The 18,825-nt window shown below is 35.0% G+C and overlaps 1 pseudogene; it reads right to left on the bottom strand.

Moving 5' to 3' along the window:
- Positions 1-5,467: 5,467 nt before the first annotated feature.
- Positions 5,468-6,045, bottom strand: LOC105288527 (annotated as a pseudogene).
- Between the last annotated feature and the right edge of the window lie 12,780 nt (positions 6,046-18,825).

The raw sequence follows: 18,825 nt of genomic DNA, 5'->3' as shown, positions 1-18,825 counted from the left end.
GCACAAAGAGATCTTTGTATAACTACAATGCAGAGGCATCCTGTGTGAATAGCAATAATAATGGCAGCTAAAATTTAATGAGGTTTTTGCCAGACACTGAGCTAAGTATCTTGATTCTCATAGAAAATTCCTTTTATAAACAAGGTTACTAAGGCTTTAAAAAGTCACCAAAGGCCATTAAGCTATCAAAGATAGAACCTTCTCTGAAATAGGATACCACATTGCCTCCCACAGTTATGAATCTAAAGGATTCAGAATGTTAAGATACCAATAAAAAAATCTGAGAGTTTGTGAGGGAAATATGATGAGTGTTTGTTTAAATATGCTGATATTGAGTTGACTGCAAATTGCTCAAGTAGATAATTAGTGATGAAATTAGAATTTGGGATAGACAGAGGTCATAGTTACAGATGGGTATTTAGAAATCTTACAAATAAGAAATTTTAATTGATGCCATAATAGTGATTGAAATCTCTAATGGAAAGAACATACAGAGAAAAGACAGAGGGTCAAGAGATGAAGCAGATTTAGGGTAGCATAAAGAAGGATAAAGAAAGCAAAGATTGGCAGAGATAGGAGACCCATTGTTGAAAAATCAAGAAAAATGGCAATTGTGGAAAGTATACTTATTCTACTAATTAATTGTTTCCACTGATATAAAAAGAGAACACTGGCTCTGTTGATATATAAGTACTTAGGAGATAAGTTTGGAAATCATAAAAATATAAAATATTTTTAAACGTATACTTTTCTGAGAAAAACATAGCAAACATTTGTGTCACGAGAAGAATAAAGAACATCCTGTATAGTACAGACTGAACTAATAATATATACTTTAAAACATATTTTATAATTAATTTCCTGGCCAAAGGATTACATAATATATAGAATGATTATTTCAGTAGGGTCAGCCTTCTGTGGTTTGGAAGTTCTCTTGCAAAATGAATGAGAAACTTGATGCAATAAATTTTTATTTTGTTTTGTTTTTGTCTTAAATGTCCTCTGAACTCTTTGGAAGCAAACTTTTTTTCCCCACAATATGATGATGGTGGTGGTGAGGTGATGGTGGAGGTCCTGGCTAACCTTTACAATTTGCCATCGTTCTAAATCTTTTTAAAATAATGTTCATTATGATAATAAGAAATATATGTATTTGGTCTTCATCCCAGCTCCTGGCCAGAGCTCCTAAAAAGTACGTAATTTCCTAAGTGACAAAAGCTAAAGGAGTTTCTTTTGTTATAATACTTGGTTTTTGTCCCATATTTCTAAACTAGCTCTATCCAGAGTTAAGGGTGAAAGAAGCATCTTTTTTTGTTATTCTTAATAGATTCTTTCAACCATACCTGAGTTTATGTTAAATTAGATGGCTTCTGAAAGCGCCTAAGCCTGGGGGGCTAGTTGCCAGGCGAACCAACCACATAATTAGAGGGTTTGAACTTTCAGCCCCCTGCCCTGATCTCCAGAAAGAGACTGAGTTATTAATTGATCATATCTATATCATGAAGCCTTCATAAAAAACTCTAATTGAATGGGTTCAAGTAGCTTCCAGTTGGAAAATACATGCAGGTGCTGAGCGGGTGGTGCCTCTGGAGAGGGCACAGAAGCTCGCATCCCTTCCCCACACCTCGCTCTCTGTATCTGTTCCATTTGGCAGTTCCTGAAATATATCCTTTGTAATAAACTAGTAATTTAGTAAGTAAGCTGTTTTCCTGAGTTCTGTGAGCCATCTAGTAAATTATTGAACCCATGGAAGTGGTCATGGCAACCCCCAATTTATAACCACTACAACCTGGGACTTGAGATTGGCATCTGAAATAGGGAGATCCAGATTTGTAGGACTGAGCCCTTAACCTGTGCAGTCTGTGCTTACTCCAGGCAGACTTAGAGCTGAATTGTATTGTAGGATACCCAGTTTGTGTTCACAAAGAACCGAAAAACTTTTTAATGAGAAAAACCCACACATTTGGTATTAGAAATGTTATTGTAAGTAAAAAAAAAAAAAAAAAAGAAAAGAAAAGAAATACAGTTTTTCCTTTATTAATTTAATCCCACAACTCTGTGAGAGAGGTTAAGCTCATTTTTAAAACATAAAAATAGAAGAAAGTACATAACTTTCTAATTGTGCAGTTAGTAAGAGAGTTACAGATCAGGCAGTCTGACTCAATGCCATACTAACTCTCTTGAAAAAAAAAAAACAATCATTCCCACAGTAAGAGAAGGGTTTCCATAGTAAGGTCTAAACTTTCTTCATTCGCATTATTAACTTGCTTAAAATCATCACTAAAACCAATAAAATAGTATTAAAGCACTAATTCCTAAAGGCTGAGTTGACTACCTGGATAAAACATGTCCTAAATAGAAAAATAATAGAAAATATTGAGAAGAAACTATAGGGGGAAGGGAAAACTTTTCCCCTCTTCTGGGTTCTCTGGCTGGTCTAATAATTAAATTGACAAAAGACATAAACAGGAGAAAAACAAATTTTATATGAATGGGAGCTCCATAAAAATATGAGATTTCCTGGCAGTCAGGTAATTGAGGTTTATATACCTTCCTGAGCTAAGGAGAAGATGGTAGGTATCTGGGGTCTCAAGGGGGAGGGAGATAGTTCACAGGAAGCTGAGAAAAACAGATGTTTGGTAAGCAAATGTTTGCTATGCCATGCAGATAAGTTTTTCAGATATAAAAAGTTATTTTTGATAACAGCATTCTTCCTGGTACAGGATCCCTATCTAAACTGTTTTAGGCAGTTAAGGGGGAGGTAAAAAGCTCTTCCTGAGTCTGCTGGGCTCTGATCATCTTCAGTTCAAAATAACATGCCAAAGTGACACATTCTGGGGTGGCGTATTCTGTTCCCCTGCAGAAAGTGATCAAACTGCAAAACAATATATAGTTTTCGTGTATGTATATACACACGTATATATGTATGTGTACACACACACCACACACGTGTGAAAACCTTTTAGAAGCGAAAGGCAAGCATCTCAAGTAGGAACCCAGAATAGTTTCCTGTAGAAAATATTCTCCTCCACCTTCTCTTTTTTCCTGCCTTGGTTTTCCATCATCCAGTCTGGCCTGCTCTAGCTATTCATCCACTCTGTTACAAAAGTGACTCTCCTAACACATATTGAATCACAAGCCTCCTTTCTTTAAAAACTTTTCCACACAATGCTTTACAATTGCTCTAACATGACAAATAGTTTCAAAACTGTCCCCAGGTCTTCTTCTCTCTTTCCATTTATTTTCCACCTACACGGATATTATCCCAAACTTGCTATTAGATAAACATGACTAACACTTTCAACTCCTCATGCCTTTAAAATTCAATTTCTATATCTGAAATATCTTTGTTCTTCTCTACTTCTCAAACTTCTACTTATTTTAAAAACATTATATTAGTTTCGGGTACACAGCACAATAGCTAGACATTTATATAATTTACAAAGTAATATCCCCATTTTCTCTAGTACCCACCTGGACTATATGTAGTTGTTACAATATTATTGACTATATTTCCTATGCTGTACTCCACATCCCTGTGACTATTTTGTAACTACTGATTTGCACTTTTAATCCCTTCACCATTTTTGCCTAGCCCCTCAACCCACCCTCTCATCTAGTAATCACCAGTTTGTTCTCTGGATCTATGAGTCTGTTTTCATTTCTTTTGTTTATTTTGTTCCTTAGATTCCACATATAAATGAAATCATACTGTATTTGTCTTTCTCTGTCTGACTTATTTCACTTAGTATGTTATCCTCTAGGTCTATGCATGTCATTGCAAATGGTAAGATTTTATTTTTTTTATGACCGAGTAATATTTCATTGTATATGTATACCATCTCTTCTTTGTCAATCATCTATTGATGGGCACTTAGGTTGCTTCCATACCTTGACTACTGTTAATAGCACTGCTGTGAACATAGGAGTGCATAGATCTTTTCAAATTAGTGTTCTGGTTTTCTTTGAATAGCCGGAAGTGCAATTGTTGGGTCATTTAGCTAGTTCTATTTTTAAATTTTTGCAGAATCTACGAACTGTTTTCTATAGTGGCTGCACCAATTTGCAATCCCACCAACAGTGTACAGGAGTTCCCTTTTCTCCACATATTCGCCAACACTTGTGTTTTATTGATGGTAGCCATTCTGATGGGTGTGTGGTGGTATCTCATTGTGGTTTTAATATGCATTTCTCTGATGATTAGTGACCTTGAGCATCTTTTCATATGTCTATTGGCCATCTGTATGTCAATATTTGTTTTACATATGTAGGTGCTCCTTTGTCAGGTGCATATATGTTTACTACAGTTCTATCCTCTTGTTGAATTGATCCCTTTATCATTACATAACATCCTTCTTTGTCTTTTATTATAGTCTTTGTTTTAAAGTCTATTTTGTCTAAGTATTACTCCCCTAATTTTTCATTTCCATTTGAGTGAAATGTCATTTTTCATCTTTTTACTTTCAGTTTGCGTCTTGATTTGAAGTGCGTCTCTTGTAGACAGCACATGTATGGGTCCTGTTTACTTATCCATTTAGCTATCCTATATCTTTTGATTGAAACATTTAATCCATTTACATTTAAAGTAATTATTGATTGGTATATAGTTATTGCCATTTTATAATTTATATTTTTATTTGCTTTTTCCCCCTTCTTCTTAACATTTCTTGTAATACTGGCTTGTTGGTGATGAATTCCTTTAGCTTTTTCCTGTCTGGGAAGCTCCTTATCTCACCTTCAATTTTAATTGATAGCCTTGCTGAGTAGAGTCGTCTTGGTTGTAGTTCCTTACTTTTCATCACTTTGAATATTTTATGCCAATTCCTCTGTTGAGAAATTAGCTGACATTCTTATGAGAGAATCCTTGTAAGTAACTAGCTGCCTTTTCTCTTGCTACTTTTAGGATTCTTTGTCTTTAACCTTTGGCATTTTAATTACGATTTGTTTTGGCTTGGGCCATTTGGGTTTCTCTTGTTTGGGATGGGATTCTTTGTGCTTCTTGGACTTGTATGTCTGTTTTCTTCACCAGGTTAGGGAAATTTTCTGTCATTATTTCTTCAAATAGTTTCTCAGTACCTTGCTCTCTCTCTTCTTTTTCTAATACCCCTATAATGCAAATGTTGGTATGTTTGATATTGTCCCAGAGGTCTCTTAAACTTCCCTCATTTTTTTGATTCTTTTTCCTTTCTGCTGTTCTGATTGGGTGTTTTTTGCTACCTTGTCTTTCAAATTGCTAATTCAATCCTCTGCTTCATCTAAGCTATTGTTGATTTCTTCTAGTGTAGTCTTCGTTATTGTATTCTTTATTTCTGACTAGTTCTTTTTTATGGTTTCTGTGTCCTTTTTTATGCTTACTATCTCTATGTTGAAGTCCTCACTGATACCCTCTATTCTTCTCCTAAGTTCATTGAGCATTCTTATAGCCAGTGTTTTGGTTTTTTCATTTCAAACTATGCAATTTTAATATCTAGTGCCTGTTGTGAATAGTGAACATTACAGATTTATCCCCATATTTGTTCTTTTCTTTCAAAATGAATTTGAAAATGTCATTCTTTTTTACAAGCAACATTTATAAAGATAGTATCCTTTGTAGAGTGAAGACTCAAATTATATACACATGTTCTAGAACACTTCTTTTAAAAATATGATGTAATTTCCTTCATCATTGATATTATTAAGAGGATTAATTTCCTTAAAGGAATAATTTTGTTCTTACGAGAGAGTAAAAATTTTATTACACTTCATACAAATGGCTACTGCCAGACCTCTAGTGAGGCTATCTTTATACATACATATAAATTTGGTCTGGGATGCATTATCTATACAGTCAGAATCAGCCATATCTTTAAACACAGCTTGGTTTTCCTCGTAAATGAAGAGAAATTGGTTGTTCAGATTTCATATGATTGAGAATCGAGGTTCAAGCTTGCCAAAGTAATCTGTTCCCAGGTTTTCATCACTTTCAATTACAAAGTAAAGTGTATTGTCAATAAAGTTTATTCCCACAAAACCGATGCAATTGTCTTCTAATAATGCAGCAGCCATCCTTATTCCTGGGAGCTGAGGCAAAGTGGGAGGTGGCTGTAGGGCTCCAACATCTGATACCCCTCTTTCTCCCTTAGCACCAGTTTTTGATCTGGAATCTGGATATTATACTTTTTATTCAAGTAAAACATAAATGCAATCTTTCTGTGTTTAAAAGTTTCCTAGGAGAGAAAGCAATTTGGAATGTTGGAGGTCTTTTTCTTTTTCTAAGGTTGTGTAGATGGTAGCATAACCAGTGTTTTGAACTCTGTATCTGGTAGGTTGCTTGCCTCCATTTCGTTTAGTTCTTTTTCTAGAGTTTTCTCCCGTTGCTTCATGTGCAACATTTTTTTTTTCTCTCTTTTTAGTTGCCTCTCTGTGCTTCTATGTATTAGGTAGATTTGTTTCATCTTCCAATCTTGTTCAGGTGGCTTTATGTAGTAGGCGCCCTACGTGGCCCAGTGGAGCAGTCTCCTTGATCACTTGTGCTGGGAACTCCAGGAGTATTTCTTGTGTGAGTTGTGTGTGCTCTCCTGTTGTAGTTAAGCCTTGATTGCTATTAGCAGGTCAGTGGATGAGACTGACTCTCAGGCTTGCTGGCAGTGAGGATGGCTATGCCTACAGGATATGAACTGCTTTATGGAGGCTGACCTCATGGAGTGGGATTCGCCCCAGCAGGCTTGTGGACCTATTGGGACCATCCTTTGTTTATGCCACTTGTGTGGCTAATCAGGTGGTGCTCTGTAGTGGTCTGATGCCACCCTCCGGGTACGTTGGTTCTGTGGCCCCTTGGGAGGGCTCCCATGCAGGCCAAGGTCAGCCACTGCCTGTGAGCCCCTGGGGTTACCTGGTAGAAGCTACAAAGCAATTCGCGAGTGGCTGCTACCTGTGCTGGACCTGTTGGTGCATAGGAAAGACCATACTACAAACTGAGTCCAGCTGCCACCAATGCCAGGCCTGGAGTAGCTTAGCAAAAGGTCTAGGACACCTCAAGGCCTAAGGCTTCTTGCCAGCTGCCCATAAGGCTCAGCACCTGAAAGAGGCTTTTGGTGGTATATGAGTTGGGTGAGGCAGGGACCCAGGGAGTCACCAGGGTAAAGTGGGCAGATTTCACAAACCGATGAAGATTAAGATTTGGTATCAGTGGCCACTTGCAAAAGTCTCAGATCACACTGTGGCCACTTGCAAAAGTCTCAGATCACACTGAGGCCAGCCACTGCCTATCTCATGACTGCAGACCCTTGAGGTTTGTTCAAGAGATACTGCAGCTCGGGCTAGCACTGGTTGCTCACCACCAAAAGTTTCTCCCGAGGTGTGCCAGCCAAGACTGTTGATTGCTGTCAATGTACCCCCTGCCTAGAGCACAGGGTGGGACTTGGCACGCAACAAGTTTTCCATAGGCAGTTTGTGAGTTGGGTGGCGTCTCAGGGAGTCACTGGGGTGGAGAGAGCCACTCTCAACAAGCCAATGCAGATTCAGAATTGGCCATGTGGGGCAAGGGTTCAACATAGGCAAGATGGTGCCTGCATGTAGACTGCACAGGAAGAGGACCTGAGAAAGGGACAATGGTGGCTGTCCCTCCAGCTCTCGCCCTGAAACAACACAACTCAGTATTACTCTGTATATCTCTTACACTCCTGAGCTACTGACCCTCCACCAGAGCCCAAAGTGAATGTCTGTGAGTGAATGAGTCTGTGCAAGAGCCCTTTAAGGGCATCATCTGGGTTTCCAGGTTCCTTCCATTTCACCCTGAATGGCTGGAATCCCCACTGATTTTTACAGATTTTGTGGGGACTCCTTTTCCTAGCACTGGAATCCTGGGCTAGGGAGCCCAGCACGAGGCTGGGGCTCCTTGCTCCTTCAGTGGGAACTCTGCAGCCAAGATATCCCTCCAGATGTTCAACCACCATGCATGCGTGCGGAGCCAACCTGTTTCACGTCTCTGCCCCCCTATTGGTCTCAATGTGGCCTCTTTACATCCTCAGTTATGGTGACATGGGAGGAGGCAAGCACTGCGTTTACCTACCCCACCATCTTGACCGACTCTCAAACGCCTACTCATTATTTAGGACATGATACCAATTTATTGTTAAGCTTGATCTCTTGGTACTTCCCTTGTCTAGTCTCTCTCTCATGTTCTTAAAGCCCTACGTACCTAGTTTCCTCATAAAATCCCTCCTACTGTATTACACATTTCTCTCCTACCAAATTGTGAGCTCCAAAGGGAAAGATTTTTTTAAACGCTTCTTTGGATTCTGAGCAAATAAGCAGAATATATAAGAAAGTAGATTTTCAATAAATGAACGTTCATTTGAATAATGGGAAAATCAATGAGCTTCCACGAGAAAGATTTACATTTTAATAGTTCCCCTTAAGCTGCTTGTACAGTTAAACTTTCTAAGCATTCATAATTATAAATCATGTGACGTGCTCTCGATTAGGAGGGGTAACTGTGTTTTAATTCTAGCTGCACAACCTATGTTAACCTAACCAAATGAACTTGGACACTTATTTAATTTTTAAAGACTCAGTGCAATATGGATAACACTCCTGAGTTTTTAACTTGGAACTATCATGAAAATGAAGTAGAATGATACATTCGAAAACACTTTAAAAGCTATAAGGTAGCACATTAATATAAGTACAAGTAGAATCATTTTTAATATCCAGCCAGTATCAGCCCACAGAGGGATAAGTCAAAAGAATGGCATTGGGGTGTGTGGAAAATCAGGTACTGAACTGGGACAGAGAATTCTGGACTGTACAGCCAGGAAGATTTATAAAAGCAATGAGTTCTTGGGTGCTGGGGCCAAGAGTGAGCCATACAGTAAGACAAGAGATAAATATTACCTTAAAAAATAATTTTGCAAATGGTTCAAGTAAAACATATGTCCTCATCAAAGATGATCTATCTTATGTTACATTTTGAAAGAGAAATGATTCTCCTTCTAAGAATTTAGAGAAAATAGTTTTCCAGTAGGAATTTTGAGTTCCTGATACAGTGGTAGGAATTCTGAGTTCCTGATACAACTCACTTTGTTTCCACATTAGATTTTTTTTTATATTCATTTAATGTGCATTTCCAATGTTCTCTAACAATATCAATTATAAAACTAAGGTGTACAGAAAATGATTTTGAAAAGCTCAGTTGTTAAAAATTCCCTGTTAGAATATTGTATCTGTAGTTGCATAGCAGATGTAATGAGTGATAGGTTGAGATCCGACCTAGATTTGCTTCCCAAAGATAAATAATTCTTATTTTGGAAAGATACATATACATTTTAAACATGGTTTGAATAATTTCATTATAGAGAATAAATTTGCTTATGGAAAATGGCCTTTTATGGATTCTCATAATATTTTGTTAGTGTTGCCAAGGCTTATTTAATTAATTTGAAAATGATATTGAGACCTTCGGCCTCAAATTATAATGAAACTGCAGACTATATTAGCATTACGATTTTCTAAAAGAGCTTTTATATGACTCTACGGGAAAAATAGTATATGAGATATTGCCATCATGAAGGTAATAAGATTTATTTACAGTAATTTCTTCTATATTAAAGTTAATTGTAATTGTCAATGTGATTGCATTTTTGTATGCATGTATGATTCTCCCTTATAATATCAAATGTAATTCTGTCCCAGACTTGTTAGATCCTGTTTGTCCTTTGATTTTACAGATGACAGAGTTCTTTATAAAAGAATCTTCTGGAGTCTGAATGTAAGGAATTAGCATTCCCATCAGATTTATAACTTACTGGAAATCACTCAGGGATGAGAGGATAAGAAATGACCAGTGTGGTTCCAGCGCTTATCTGTGCCTTGGCTAACTACCAAGAAAGAGAGGATTGCTTCTTCTCAATATGAGGATACCATATCCATGACAATTTTGCTTAATGTTAAAAACAAAGCTTTATGGCATTTTTATTTGTCTCTCATCCCCTCAACCCATCCAATGCTAGACAGACTTTTTATAAAATGCTTTATACTGATTATACTTTTTGCAGCTCATGTAATTTTCCTATTTAGGAGCTATTTTTTTTTTAATTTTATCCATGCAGAGACCTAAAAAATTATTGATATATTGCTTTAAAAACAAAGTAAAAGAAACACATTATTGTGACCACTGCCTCTTTACCATAATCTTAGAGATTTAATACTTCACACATAATTCATTAAGTGGTATTCTACTTCCCTGAGCAAAACTTTAATCATCTTATCTGTAATGGATATTAATCATTGTTGGAGTGTTTGAAAATATTTGTGTCCAATTTAATCCCCTCAAAAAACTTACTTCTCAACTCCATGTAGTACTTTTAACCATTCATGCTATGCCTCTTCCCTTAATTGAGCAAAAATCCATTAAATAATCAATAATTATCTTTATTACTATCAAAACTCTGAATGAATTAGAGATTTTTTCTGCTCTTTTTTTCTTCTCTGTTCTACAGACATTAAAAAATGTTAGTGTTTCTGGGTATTTCTATTTTATATATTCTTTCCAGTAAAACCAACTCTTTAATGTAGTATGATATATTTAGACCACTTGGTAAGATTATTTTTTTTTATGTATGTACATTTAAAAATACATATAAATGTATTTGTCAGACTGTATGTCTTAATTCAACAAATAATACTTATACCAGATTAGTTTATTTCCCTAGACATACTGAATCCTTTTCTGTGGGGCATTCTTGATCAGAATAGTAAGACATAGAAAATCTTTGATCAACTATTTCTTTAGAAGAAACCTTTTGGGGTAAGAGGGTTGTGGACTTTTGAAAGGAGATGCTTAAGAAGCACAGGACTTTTTCAGAATAGAATATGATGAGAATTAGACATTCCTAAAATATTCAGACTATTAAATAAACTAGTCTGTCAATAGAGTAATGACAAAATGGCTATGGATGAAATATATAAGACTCACAAAGAGAAGGAAGTGAATGACAGTTTATATAAAGCATAGGAATCATTTAGGTATGCTCTAGAAAAGTTAGTTTTTGTATTATTGGAACAATCATTTTAAAATCTGATGCCACACTGTTCAGCTCTAACACTTACTGAAAACAATCTGATAGACATCCCTATAGCTCAGAATCTGACATCTCAAATTCTTCTCCATGAGAAGAAATGTGTTTCTTAATGAATGGCTGATTACACATCCTAGGCCTAAGAAAAACTGAACAGAGAAGTAACTTACCATTGCCAAATAATAAGATTACTTGAAGAAATGTTTGACGGTTTTGCTCAAAGTACAAAGGATCAAACTTAAAGAGACTTCCAATGATCAAGCTATACCAATTTGCATATCCAAAAGTGAATCATAATTACAGTTATTTCAAGTTAAATCTTGAAAGTCCAAGAATCAGCATCATAAGAAGAAAAAAATACTTTGAAGTGTTTCATAATAGTAGTGATAAAAAAGATAAATAAAATAGGAAACATTTTATAACAGTTTTAACATATAAAGGAAGTATTTATAATTATAGAAGTTCTTTGCCATTTCTTCTCTTAATTATGTTTTTTAATAATTTAGAGATGTGGTTATCAAGGTTATTAACAGTAGCCACTATAGCAATCCCCGTATCCCAATGGCTTAACAAAATAAAAGCTTATATCTTACTCAAGCAGTCTAATGTGGGTTGGGTAGCTTTCCTTGGGATCTATGTGCCTCTATCTTCTCTCTGCTTCAAGTCACATGACCACACGTCGGTTCCACTCACATTCTATTGAATGAAATGGATCATATGGCTGACCTAACTGCAAGGAGAGATGGAAAATTCAGAAAAGGATATGAGTATTGGTGAACCTGCTAGTCTCTGCCACAATACACATGCATTTTTCTCAATCTAGATAACTAAGCAATGGTGGGTACAAGGCACTGTGAGAAAAAATATATATATATAGTTGTAGGAAAAATAGGAGCTATACCAAGAATAGTGAGGCATAATAAAGGAAATGTAAACTGAATCAGAGCATCCTGTAACTAAGATCGAATGGACAAAGATGAGCAGAGAGAGTCACAGGTTACAAAAACAGGATGCAGCCTGATTAATGTATTTGTGGTAGCAAAAGAATATCACTATAAATAAGGTGCCTAGCTCAGCAAACACCTGTTGGAGTCTGAATCATTTAAGAAAGGCCAAACATTTTTCCTACCAAGAAAGAACCTATAATCTTGGATGGATATATATTTTATATCTAGAAAATTTCTATAATCATAGAAAAGCAGAAAATATTTCATTATTTCAAAAAGATGTAAAACATACATGGAGGAGGAAGAAGAAGAGAAAATAAGAGACAGAGAAAGAGGGAAAAGAAGAAGAAGGAAGAGGAAGGGTGGAAGAAAGGGGAAGGAGGAAAAAGAGGAAGAAGAAATAATTTGATCCAGAGAATTGATATCATAGTAAGCTGTCAGGTTTTATAATGATATATAATCCTATGTATAATATATAAACCTGTATATTATAGATCTGTAATATTTTTTATGCTTTTATGAATTGGTAGTTCCACATGATTGATTTATTTTTTTAAATGATCTCATTTACTGAATTAAACCAATTCCCAGAATGTGAGTGTGTGTGTGTAGTGAGGGGAAGTGTATCCGTTAGAGAGCCTATGATGACAAAGTAAGAGAACTGAGCAAAACATAGGACAAAATGATCAAGAGCTGAAAAACTAAGCATTAAAAACAAGAAAAGAGAGAAGGGTGGGATGAAAGATAAAATAAGATGCCATTATAGAAGCTCTGCTATATTTTATTTTAGGCACTTTGCTAGGCACAATGTGCTCATCAATTCATAAAAACTAAATAAGAAATTGGATATGCTAAAAATTGAGGGAAAGTCCAATTAAAGTTTAAGTATGTAGACCAAAACCTATGGCATGAGTAAAGTCATTGAATGAAACGACTGGGCTAACAACAGTTCAATTTTTAGTCAGTGGTAATATAAACCTGATCATACATAAGAAAATACCTGAACACCTATTCTTTTCTAGGAAATAGGGAGACTGTGTGTATGTGTGTGTGTGAAAAAGAGGAAGAAGTAGAGAAAATAAAGGTATAAGGAACACAGTTGGGAGTTGGTAGAAGTAAAATGATCCAGCATTAAAGACCACTGAGTAAACGGACTGCCTGATAATCTATTTAAATTTGAAACTGTACCATTTTAAGTGGGCAATTTGTGAATATATACTTGTATATTTTTAACTTAACTCAACATTTGACAATTTGTAATAAGAGTCCTTCACATAGGACTAAAAATGTCTGTGATTTGGAAAAGATCCCAAGTGCACTATACTGCAGGAGACATAATATCTCATGAGAGGGATGCTGTGGAAGAAGAAAAAGGTGAGGATATTATAAATCAATTCATAGAAATATTTAATGAAAATTAAAGACGTATTCCACACAAGGGACAGTGCTGGGAATTGAATCTTAAGAGCAAGGAATCCTTGATCTTCATACTTGTAAATGGAGGCTACAAAAATTTACTCACATCTAGATGGAAACCCCTAGAAGTCTCATTGCTCCACATTTCTCTGAGATTGTCTGGTTTGTCACATGATAATTCCATGTGTATGTGTATTTACTTGTATCAATAAAACATTTTTCAGATCACAGCTATTCTCCGCAGTTATGAATTTATAAATTTTTAATCACAGGGTAATATTTCAACATTTAAAAAAGAGTATTAGTGACATAATTGACTTAATAAAAAATTTGCCACTTTTTGCATTTTGCCAAAACTAATCACATTCATGAAGGACAAGGAGGTAGACTCCTTAACATGTTAGAATATAAATTTCAAGACAGTTATAAGAATTGAGGAACAAATCATTATGGGACATAGCAGAATAGCTTCCACATTCTTTTTTCCTATCTACTGCTATCAAAAAAGAATAAGATCCATTTAGAGGAGAAACAAACTGATCAAATGTAGGAAAAGCAAAGCCATAAATATATTTTAAAAGTAATTAGAAGTGATAAAAAAAAAAACAGACTTTTTAACCAATCTGAGATGGTCCAAATGTTTGTTAAGCAAATAAACTTGTGAACAAACTCATCCATGACATGCGCTTATGAGTGAAACACAGATTTATTTCTTATAGCCTTCTGGCCACTATCTTTGGTATTCTTCTGTAGTAGGATGGGTGGACAACAGGAAGAAATACAAGAGAACAGTATAGGAATAACAACAGGAGCAGGCTCTTACTGTTAGTATTTAGCAGAAAATTCTGTAAGCTTAACTCACTAAGCACTCTAGAAAATCCTGATGACGTGAAGAGAAAAGGTAGTTTCCTCTATCAGCTACTCTTTATAAGCCAGAGGTCCTTATGAATCTGAAAACTTTCCTATTGTGACTTCAAAAGCAAGATATGAAAAGAAAAATATATATTATGTTGGAACTCTTCTTATTGTCTAGTCCTATCACAGCTGGATCCAAGTAATAAATATAAGAATAGCTACACAAACACATGCACTCACATACACTTAGTCCTTATATGTCTTATCCTTAAACCATAGTAAAATAATAAGTCTTGAAGACATTTTGAATATTTTTTTTAATTTTAAAGAAATATCCTTCAAATACAACATCTAGTCTGAGATACCATTCCAGGTACTAGTGTACTTGCTAATAACTTAATAGAGGCCTATGTTAGGGAAATTTGAAGAAATGAGTGATAGTTTCTCAATTAGCACTAGCAGGATCTTAATTAAGCTGATTATAGAGTCAAGCAAGGAAAAACACAAAAGCATTACTCATTTATATTCCTCCATAGTTGTACAAAACTGGAAATTATGTTTCAGAAATACCACTGGAGTTCCAAATATTTTAGCAATTGATGTTCATGGGCAATCATTTTTCACCCAGAGGAGAGAAAAAGAATAAATTTAAGAGACTAATATGAATAATAGGGTAAGAGAAAGGATTAATACAATAACTTATATGTGAAACCCTACTTAGTGAAAAAAATCTGAAAAATGAATCTCTTAATTTTCATTGTAGACTCAGATTGCTTTAAATCAATTTTAAATAGACCCTGAGGTTCACTAGTTTGCCTGAATTATTGATTACTTTCCCTTCTTATTAAGAGGTCATTTTAAAATATAAGGCCATTGTTCTTTTACTTTGAGTAATATAGGATTCTAGCTTATTCCAACATTTTTTATCTCCCTAAATCACAATGTCACTTTTGGTGTGCCAGTAATACTATGCTATTAGTTCATCTTAATTTAGAATGAGCTGAAATATTAAGACCAATAATGACAGACATTCAGATAGAGCCTAAAAACAACAGATTAATAAAAACCTACTTTACCCTTCTCAGGAAACAGCTAATTTGGAATATCTATTTATATGTGCTCTGGGAGCGAAAGAACATGCAATTTGTCCTTAAAGGTTTATGTCTTTCACTGACATAAGAAAAATAAAAAGGCTAAAACATCACCAATAGTTTGCATAAGAATGGAGGGTAGAGTGGGGGTAATTACTCATAGTGTGTAGATATCCTCAACAAACAGATAAAAATGACGTATGATTTAAGAAAAATAAACCTTTTCTAAAATGATTAACGTTAGGTTTAGAAAACTATCTGACACTATCTATAGGGTTTTAAATGTTTCTTTGTTTCTTTTGTATTAGTTTTTGTAAAGAAAATAAAGATTTGCAAACTTCTTTCTCTTGTACCTTTACTAGCTCATGGAGGGAAAGAACCCACATTGTCATTGGTCCATAACTCAGCCTAACAGGCTTTTTTAACTTTTTACTTTTTATTATTTTTTTTTTATTTTTCAATTAGAGTTGACATTCTATATTATTTTATATTAGCTACAGGCATATGGCATAGTGGTTAGACATTTTTATAATTTATGAAGTGACTCCCGATTAGTCTAGCACCCACCTGGCACTATACACAGTTATTACAATATTATTGACTATAATCCCTGTGCTGTACTTCACATCCTTGTGACTGTTTTGTAACTACTAGTTTGTCCTTGTAAATCCCTTTGCCTTTTTCACTCAGCCCCCCAACCCCCTCGAATCTAGCAACCATCAGTTTATTCTCTGTATCTGAGTCTGATTCTGTTTTGTTATTATTTTCTCTTTTAGATTCTACATATAAGTGAGAGTATATGATATTTGTCTTTCTCTGACTTATTTCACTTACTATCCTCTAGGTCTATCCATGTCATTGCAAAGGTACAATTTTTTTATGGCTGAGTAATATTCCATTGTATATATGTACCACCTCTTCTTTATATAATCATCTCTTGATGGACATTTAGGTTGCTTCTATATCTCAGCTATTGTAAATAGTGCTGCAGTGAACATAGGGGTGTATATATCTTTTTGAATTAGTGTTCTGAATTTCTTTGAATACCCAGAAGTGGAATTGCTAAGTCATAAGCTAGTTCTATTTTTCACTTTTTGAGGAACCTCCAAACTGTTTTCCATAGTGGCTGCACCAATTTGCTATCCCGACAGTGCATGAGGGTTCCCTTTTCTCCACATCTTCACCAACACTTGTTTTTTGACTTATTGATGGTAGCCATTCTGACAGGTGTGAGGCGACATCTCATTCTGGTTTTAATTTACATTTCTCTGATGGTTAGTAGTGACCTTGAGCATCTTTTCATATGTCTGTTGGCTATCTTTACACCCTCTTTGGAGAAATGTCTTTTCAGGTGAAGAGAGGCCCTTTTTATGGGAGTCCAAAAATGTCTTTAAATTTTGGTCAAGTGTATGTTCAGAAGAGGAATAACCACCACCCATTTCCAGGGAGAAATGTTGGCCATTGATTCTTTTCTCTGTAGGGTATAAATTGCATTTGGAGCAGTCTCAAGAGGAACAGCAAAAGAAAAACCCTTTTGATTTGCAAGTCCAAGATTGTTCCCCATAGCTCCAAAAGGAAAATCCATGCAGAATACTAAATGAGATCTCTGTTCTCTCGCCATTTTGTCCCTTGCATGGTTTTAGTCCTGCTTGGCTAACTGCCAGCAGCAGAATCCACAGCATCAACTACTACTGCAAGCTAATGGGGCCCAAGCTGTGCTTTGCAAAGTAGATGATCAGTTACATACAGGATGCAGTAATCAGGAGCCATGCCTTTGAAATCTAGGATCCCACAGATTATAAGAGGCACAAATCATGATTTATATAAAATAAAAGAGAAAGCTGAAAAAGAAATTCTGCCAATCAAATTACAAAGTGCCATAAATTTAAGACTAATTGTGATTTTAGAGAATTAAATACGAAAACGTGTTTGAATTGCTAAAATATAAATTGTTCCTCTCAAATCCTGAGTGAGTTATTTAGCTGTGTAGATGATATCACAGAATCAGACTGGTGACAGAGAAAACAATATTATAAAAGCAAATAATCAGCTTCTATTTTTAAGCCACTTAAATAGACAAACTCCTCCATCTCCTATTTCTTCTTTACTTAGTTCTTAACCACCCCTCCTATAATAATGCAAAATCTGCATTTTACCAAGATTTCCAAGTGATTCTTGTACACATTAAAATTTGAGATATGTTAGCATAGAATATACAATGCACTGTCCCTAAATGTAGCCCACAAAAGGTATGAAGATCCAGTAACAGCTTATGAAAGAAAGCTGATCTGCTTTGGTCTGTGAAATGCAATTAACTTAGAAGTAATGAACTTACAGTATTTCCAATAGCTAATTGGAGAATACACTTAAACATCAAAATCTTGATGGAATAAAAGTTTGTTTCTTTCTCCTAAATATTACTTCAAGTTATATAGGTTGCATATTTGAAGGGAAAAAAAAAAGTCAGTTTTAGAAGAGGGCTTCACTTAGAGTATAAAAATATTATAATGAAATGTTTTATTAAAATACATATTAAAAAGTCATGTATTCTGAAAGTAAAAATTATGTACATATTTCTATCCGTATACTTAATTATTCATTGTATTTGGAGTACAAATGGGTCTATAGTTTAGGCTTCTTTAAAAGAAAGTATGGTTCTTGCTTATTCTGAGTTCTGTAGCAATCAAAAAAGTGAAGGTGTTTCTTGTTTTATTTTCTCTCAGAATATTTTAAAGAGCAGGGATACACCTACTCCATCTTGATCTGATTAAATGTCTCAGGTTATTAAAAACCTCACCCATCCCTTCCTTGCTTTTAAACATTTCTCTTACTATTGTTAGAAAGAGATGCTGAGTTAAAATATAATTGAGAATATACCTATGTGATTAATTTCTAAAAATTTGGTCTAGCATACATAAAAGAGGAAGCAAGAATTTGTGGTATATTTGTATAAAAAACATATGTGTGTGTACGTGTGTACATGCACACATACACACACAATGGACTATTACTCAGCAACAAACAAAGAATGAAATCTTGCCATTCTCAACAATGTGGATGGACCCAGAGGTATTCTGCTAAGTGAAACAAGTCAGAGAAAGACGCATGCTATCTGATTTCATTTATATGTGGAATTTAAAAACAACAAAAATGAACAAATAGAACAAACAAACTCATAGATACGGAGAATAAACTGACGGTTGCCAGAGAGGAAAGAGGGGAGGATGGGTGAAAAGGGTGAAGAAGAATAAATACAAACTTTCAGTTATAAAATAAATAAGATGGGGATGTAGAGTACAGCACAAAGATGGTTACTAGACATATTATGGTAATCACACTGTAAGATATATAAATGTCAGACACCTGAAACTAATAAAATGCATGTCAGCTATACTTTAATAAAAAAAAAAAGACTTCAAAACTAAACAAAAAAAAAGGCTTTCTAACTCAAAAATACTC

The sequence above is a fragment of the Pteropus vampyrus genome, unplaced genomic scaffold, assembly GCF_000151845.1.
Source record: "Pteropus vampyrus isolate Shadow unplaced genomic scaffold, Pvam_2.0 Scaffold18, whole genome shotgun sequence".
NCBI lineage: Eukaryota > Metazoa > Chordata > Mammalia > Chiroptera > Pteropodidae > Pteropus > Pteropus vampyrus.
Note: the sequence above shows the minus strand (reverse complement) of the source record. Positions and strands in the feature narration are given on the sequence as shown.